This window comes from Atheta coriaria, unplaced genomic scaffold (assembly GCF_025399875.1).
Source record: "Atheta coriaria isolate IRGN ID8LTWV9N9 unplaced genomic scaffold, Caltech_Dcor_3.1 hic_scaffold_8_pilon, whole genome shotgun sequence".
NCBI classification, from domain to species: domain Eukaryota; kingdom Metazoa; phylum Arthropoda; class Insecta; order Coleoptera; family Staphylinidae; genus Dalotia; species Dalotia coriaria.
Window position 1 is genome coordinate 3,170,866 of NW_027045450.1, and position 6,635 is coordinate 3,177,500.

At 49.0% G+C, this 6,635-nt stretch overlaps 2 non-coding genes across 2 annotated transcripts in view; both read left to right on the forward strand.

The window, feature by feature from the left end:
• The first annotated feature begins 4,073 nt into the window (after positions 1-4,073).
• Positions 4,074-4,228, forward strand: LOC135797899 (5.8S ribosomal RNA). The gene has a single exon (XR_010549645.1). It is a non-coding gene; the product is annotated as a 5.8S ribosomal RNA (ribosomal RNA).
• A 532-nt stretch (positions 4,229-4,760) lies between these two features.
• Positions 4,761-6,635, forward strand: part of LOC135797901 (large subunit ribosomal RNA) — a 3,994-nt gene continuing 2,119 nt past the window's right edge. Inside the window, exon 1 of the ribosomal RNA XR_010549647.1 lies at positions 4,761-6,635. This exon is cut by the window's right edge and continues 2,119 nt beyond it. This is a non-coding gene — a ribosomal RNA (large subunit ribosomal RNA).

Sequence of the window (6,635 nt, forward strand, 5' to 3'; positions counted from 1 at the left end):
AACGGCGACTCTTCTTAAACGACTTGAATAGCGCTGGGACAGTGAGGAAGTTAGTTCACGTGACCGCAAACCCAAGCGGTTGCGTGGGGCCTGAGGATGGCGACATCCCAAGGCGAAACGCCCCCGTGAGTCGGACTAAACAGGCCTGTAGGCTGTCCGACAGGCTTACGGGTTTGGAGGCAATTGCCTCCGAGCTCGAAGGCAAATCGAAGACGACGAAGCCGGAATTAGCGGCGCAGCTCCGTGAGGAGATTGCGTCGCTAAGGAAAACGTTTATCCTAAGGATGAGGAGACGGCAATGCTGGTCGCTCGCCTTAAGGAGGCTCGCGAAAGCCGGTTGGTGCGAAGGTGGACCCTGCACCACAGAAAAGGCAGGAATAAATCAAATGTAAAGTCGCTCAAAGCGACAAAGAGAAGCCAAAACGGCTGCTGGGGCCGTCAAGGTTGGGCTTCCCAAAGGGAGATCGGCTGCCATTGTCGCGGAAGATGGCGGTGACGCAGACGAGGCCAGGAAGAGGCTGGCAAAGATTGACCCTGAGCAAGAAGGCTTCAGGGTCGTACGCATGCGATCACACCGGAAAACCGGTGTGATTATCAATTGCACAAACCCCGAAGGGGCAAATAGGTTGCGGTCCATGGACCTTAAAAAGCATGGATTGAGGGTCAAGGAAGTGGAGAAGCTGACTCCGAGGATGATTGTAGCGAACGTCCCGGAGTCAGTAAGCCATGAGAATCTACTGCGCCTGGTGAACATACAGGTAGCAGAAAAGAAGGGCGCGAGGAGCCCAGGCCAAATGCAACAGTTGCAGTTGCACTTGAAATAAGCCTAAAGAATAAAACCGCCACTTTATCCTAAATGTGAACGGAGAGATGAGAGAGCACTCGCACGCTTGGGGCGCGTTTTCTGCGGCTGGGAGTCCTTCCAAGTCCGCGACTACGTCGCCGTCAGAAGGTGCACGAAGTGTCAGGGGTACGGACACCCAACCAAATGGTGCCGTTCCCAAAAGAAGTTTGTGGCCACTGTGTGCCCAATCCGTGAAGGGCCAGCGAAATGTAGAGCGTGCAAGGCAGCAGGCCGAACACACTCCCATAATGTAAAGAATACGATAGTCTGCCCGAACGCAATATATCGGTAAAGTTGGCTACGTAGGTGACTACGAGTTGACAAACGCTACTGCCTTACAATGTTAAACGTCCTACAGCTCAATTGTGGAGGAGCAAAAGTTGTTCTGGATGAGATATGGGAAAGGATGGAGTCGCATGGGTTTGACCTGCTTCTTCTCCAAGAACCGTATGTGAATGCACATGGCATGCCCTTTTCGATGCAAACTATGAAAGTTTTAGGAAAAGGTAAAGCCAAAGCTGCGATTATCGTAGCTAACCATGAGATCAGTGTTTTACACCTATCAGAGATATCGGAGTCACACACTGTATGCGTCCGTATTGATCACGGGGAAACTCCTACGTCCTCGTGAGCATGAATTGGCAGTTCGGTGACGACCGCCAACACTACATTTCAAAATTAGCTGATATTATGAAAAGGCTCCAAGGTGAGAAAGTCATAATATCAGCGGACTTGAATGCCAGATCGATTCTCTGGAACTGTGACACATCGTGTCATGCCGGGTCTCAGGTTGAAAATCTCATCCAAGAACACAACTATTACATTTTGAATGAACCTGGCCACCATTGTACTTTCAATGGCCCAAATGGCCAATCAAACATAGACGTAACATTCGTAAGTGCTCTAGCATTGAATGATGCCCACTCGTGGCTGGTTGAAGACGCAAAATGGTGCACGAGCGATCATAGACCAATCCATTTTCAGTTAGGCAACAAACGTCATGTCAATACCGAGAGGGCGGTATATAAATTCAAGTATTCAAAGACGAACTGGGACAAGTACAATGAGAAAACTCTCGAAATGCTTGCCCAAATTGAAAAGAGCGAAGAACCCGAACATCTCGCTAAAAGGCTAGAATCTGTATTAGTATCCGCTAGAGATAGTTGCGTGCCGAAGGTAAAACTTCGAACACGTATAACGAATCCCTGGTGGTCTAAACGACTGGATGATCTTCGTTTGAAGGTCTTCCGGAAGAGAGGGCAGTTGCAGAGAACTTGCACCGTCGAGCTGAAAGAAAGGCGAAAGAAAGAATACAGCGAACTTCGAAATAGATACCGACATGAGATCAGGAAGGCCAGGCACACCAGCCTGGAATTGCTTGTTGCAAAACTGTTGAAAGCTGCTCAAACCCTTTTGGGTTTTATTCTAAAATGGAAATGGAGAAGCTGAAGCCCCGGTCTGCACCGTGCACCGTCCTCAATAAAGAAGGTACATACACTAGCACGCAAGCGGAAACGTTCGAAACGATCGTGAACGCACTTATTGCGGACGATGACCCAAACTTGGACTCAGATGAGCAGGCAGAACTGCGGGAAAAGTACATTCGTACAGAAACCCAAAGAATTGCACGCGATTCACCGGGGAATAGCTTGATATGGCCATCGCAAGCCTTAAGAACAGAAAGGCCCCTGGTTATGACTGCATTACTGCTGAAATAATCAAGGCCGTGTATGTTAACATTAAAGAGGAATTGCTTGAACTTTTCAACGCCTGTTTAATAAAAGGTAAATTTCCAGACGCATGGAAACTAGGCCTCCTAGTTATACTTGCAAAACTGGATAAAGATCCTAGCTTGCCAAAAGTTACAGGCCTATTTGCCTCCTAGCTGTGCTAGGCAAAATACTCGAGAAACTTATAGTGATGAAGATAGGCATCAACTCAGTTCGACTTTACAGCCGCCAGGTCTACTGAACATGCAGTTCATGAACTGTACAAGTATGTAGATGAATCTCACGCAAAGTACGTGCTGGGCGTTTTGTTGATATAAGCGGCGCTTTTGATCATTTGTGGTGGCCCGCAATCTTCAAGTCACTACGGCACCGAAAGTGCCCACAGAATTTGTATGACATCCTCAAAGACTATTTCGTGGGGAGGATTGTCATGCATAAAGAGAATAAAAATGTGAAAAGTGGATTACAAAAGGCTGCCCGCAGGAATCGGTACTAGGCCCCATACTATGGAACCTAGTGTTTGATGACTGCGAAAAGTTGAGCCTTAAAGAAATAGATTATGCAGATGACAGAGTGATTCTCATAACAAGAAATTCTAGAAAAGAGCTAGAAATCAAAGCATAAGGAGCAGTCGATAAGCTATATCGATGGTGTAAAGACAACAAGTTAGAAGTGTCTGCCCCAAAACCAAAAATCATGTTGTTTAAGAGTAAATTAGACATGACACGACCTCCAAATCAGTGTGAAATATCGCTGGTAAGGCGGGTTTCTTTTAATAAATTTGTGTCCAGTTTTTGTTGTCTGTTGCGTTGCACTATGCCGCACGCTCTTAAACCAAAAACTCCTGAGTATAATTATATTGTCTAGCACCCACTTATAAATTATAAAAGTGGGGTAAAATACCGAGGAGACAGGGCACCATAGGTAGAAAGTGGCAAATCTACCGAGCTCCAGAACAGTTTGTGTTTGCTGCTGCGTCGCCAAGAGCCGCACGCGCACAAATTGTGGTAGTCGTGCGTTATTAGCTGCCCCATCGCATTTAATGCAGAAGGACGTAGAGAATCGTACGATAGGTTTCATAGTTATATTGGGTGGCAATACGACGCATACAAAGTATAGTACGTCGACTTTTGTTTCTTCAATTCTATGTGATCTAGGAGGAGTTGTTTGCGCACATTAACTTACGTTATGTGTGTATATTTTTGAACGCGGCACTTGGGTTCGTTGCTTTTTAGCATCGTTCGCATTTGTCATTTGCACGTTCTACACGGGCGGCACCGTGTTTAGAACAAATTGAGATTTATCTCGTACCAAGAATAGCAATTATTGTTAACAAGTGTTGGTAGTAGTTTGGGATGGCGGATTGCATGTTAGCGGATGCACCTGAACGTTTCGAGTATCCGTGCCGATCGCTGGCGATACGGATGTTACGCGGTCGAACACCCCGTTGCAATCGTTAACGTTGTCCTGAGCGAAAGCAATCTTGAAATTATTAATATAACCCTAAACGGTGGATCACTTGGCTCGTGGGTCGATGAAGAACGCAGCAAATTGCGCGTCAACTTGTGAACTGCAGGACACATGAACATCGACAATTCGAACGCACATTGCGGTCTTTGGATACTGTTCCTGGACCACTCCTGACTGAGGGTCGTTTCAATTTCCACGACTGTCCGGTTTGTGTTGGCTGTTGTGTGCAATAGAGCCACACGCAACATGAATGTCGGGACTCTTGAGTATTCGTGTAGTAGGCAGCGCAAAACATAGCTGCCAAGGCACGTTACTTTAAATACTCGTGCGCCCCTGTATCGGCTGGCTTATGTCATAGATCGGGATACGGCGTACGATTCCAATAGTCAGGCCCAAGTCATGTCAATGACGGAGCAAATCGTCGTGCACGTACGAGCCGTTTTCGCGCGGTCTCGTGCTTGTGCTATCGCAGCGATTGCAACCCTCATATACGATTGTATGTTTTGAGTCTGTCGCGTCCTAGATGACGAAGCAAGACGACTGTATCTCAAACTCAATACGGCGGAGGTTTGTAACGCGCATGCGGAGTAATTGTGCATACAAGCGACTTTTGATTCTTCGGTTTGTCAAGACTTGAGCCACTAATTTAAGGCTTTGGAAACATGCGAAGTGGTGACGGCGCTTGCTTGTAGGCGCTCGATCCGCAAACGAAAACGCGACCTCAGGGCAGGTGAGACTACCCGCCGAATTTAAGCATATTAATAAGCGGAGGAAAAGAAACTAACTAGGATTCCCTTAGTAACGGCGAGCGAACAGGGAAAAGCCCAGCACTGAATCGCGCGCCCGCTGGGACGCTGCGAAATGTAGTGTTTGGGAGGATCCATTATTCCGTGGTTTGGCGATGCGTCCAAGTCCTTCTTGAACGGGGCCACTTACCCATAGAGGGTGCCAGGCCCGTAGTGACCATTGCCGGCTGCGGAAGGATCTCTCCTTAGAGTCGGGTTGCTTGAGAGTGCAGCCCTAAGTAGGTGGTAAACTCCATCTAAGGCTAAATATAACCACGAGACCGATAGCGAACAAGTACCGTGAGGGAAAGTTGAAAAGAACTTTGAAGAGAGAGTTCAATAGTACGTGAAACCGTTTAGGGGTAAACCTGAGAAACCCGAAAGTTCGAAAGAGGAGATTCAGCGCGTCTCGGTGTGCGCGAGTGCCGCTTGGCGGACGGTCGTCGTTCGCGACGTTCCGCTCCTTGCGTGCGCCGCTGCATGTCGAACGTGTGCACTTCTCCTCCAGTAGGACGTCGCGACCCGTTGGGTGTCGGTCTAAGGCTTGCGGTGGAGCCCGTGCGTCGATCTTTGATCGCTTCGTGCGGACCCGTGATGTCCTGGCCGGCTGCTTGACGGTAGAACTAAGGCGCAGAGCCGCGACTTGTTCGCGCCCGACTCAGCGCAAGCGCGGCAGGTTATTCGTTTTTCGGACTTGTGCCGATCTCGGAGCCTGTCGGCTGTTGGCGTTGGTGTTCACGGGCAGACTCTGTACACGCCTGTCAGCGGCGCTATAGCTTTGGGTACTTTCAGGACCCGTCTTGAAACACGGACCAAGGAGTCTAGCATGTGCGCAAGTCATTGGGACTATCGAATCCTAAAGGCGTAATGAAAGTGAATGTGAAATTTAGTTTCGCAGAGGGAAGATGGGCAGCATAAGTTGCTTCGCACTCCCGGGGCGTCTCGTTCTCATTGCGAGAAGAGGCGCACCTAGAGCGTACACGCTGGGACCCGAAAGATGGTGAACTATGCCTGGTCAGGACGAAGTCAGGGGAAACCCTGATGGAGGTCCGTAGCGATTCTGACGTGCAAATCGATCGTCGGAACTGGGTATAGCGGCGAAAGACTAATCGAACCATCTAGTAGCTGGTTCCCTCCGAAGTTTCCCTCAGGATAGCTGGCGCTCATTTAACGAGTTTCATCCGGTAAAGCGAATGATTAGAGGCATTGGGGTCGAAACGTCCTCAACCTATTCTCAAACTTTAAATGGGTGAGATCTCCGGCTTGCTTGAATGTTATATACTTGAAGCCGCGAGAATTTGAACGAATCAGAGTGCCAAGTGGGCCACTTTTGGTAAGCAGAACTGGCGCTGTGGGATGAACCAAACGTTGAGTTAAAGCGCCGAAATTGACGCTTATGGGATACCATGAAAGGCGTTTGTAACTTAAGACAGCAGGACAGTGGCCATGGAAGTCGGAATCTGCCAAGGAGTGTGTAACAACTCACCTGCCGAAGTTACTAGCCCTGAAAATGGATGGCGCTGAAGCGTCGTGCTTATACTCAACCGTCAGTGGCATGTGCGGCGAGCTATGCTCGTCATGAAGCTCTGACGAGTAGGAGGGTCGCGGCGGTGTGCGCAGAAGGACCGGGCGTGGGCCCGTCTGGAGCCGCCGTCGGCGCAGATCTTGGTGGTAGTAGCAAATACTCCAGCGAGGCCCTGGAGGACTGACGTGGAGAAGGGTTTCGTGTGAACAGCTGTTGCACACGAGTCAGTCGATCCTAAGCCCTAGGCGAAAGCCGATGTTGATGGAGTGTGCTATTTTATG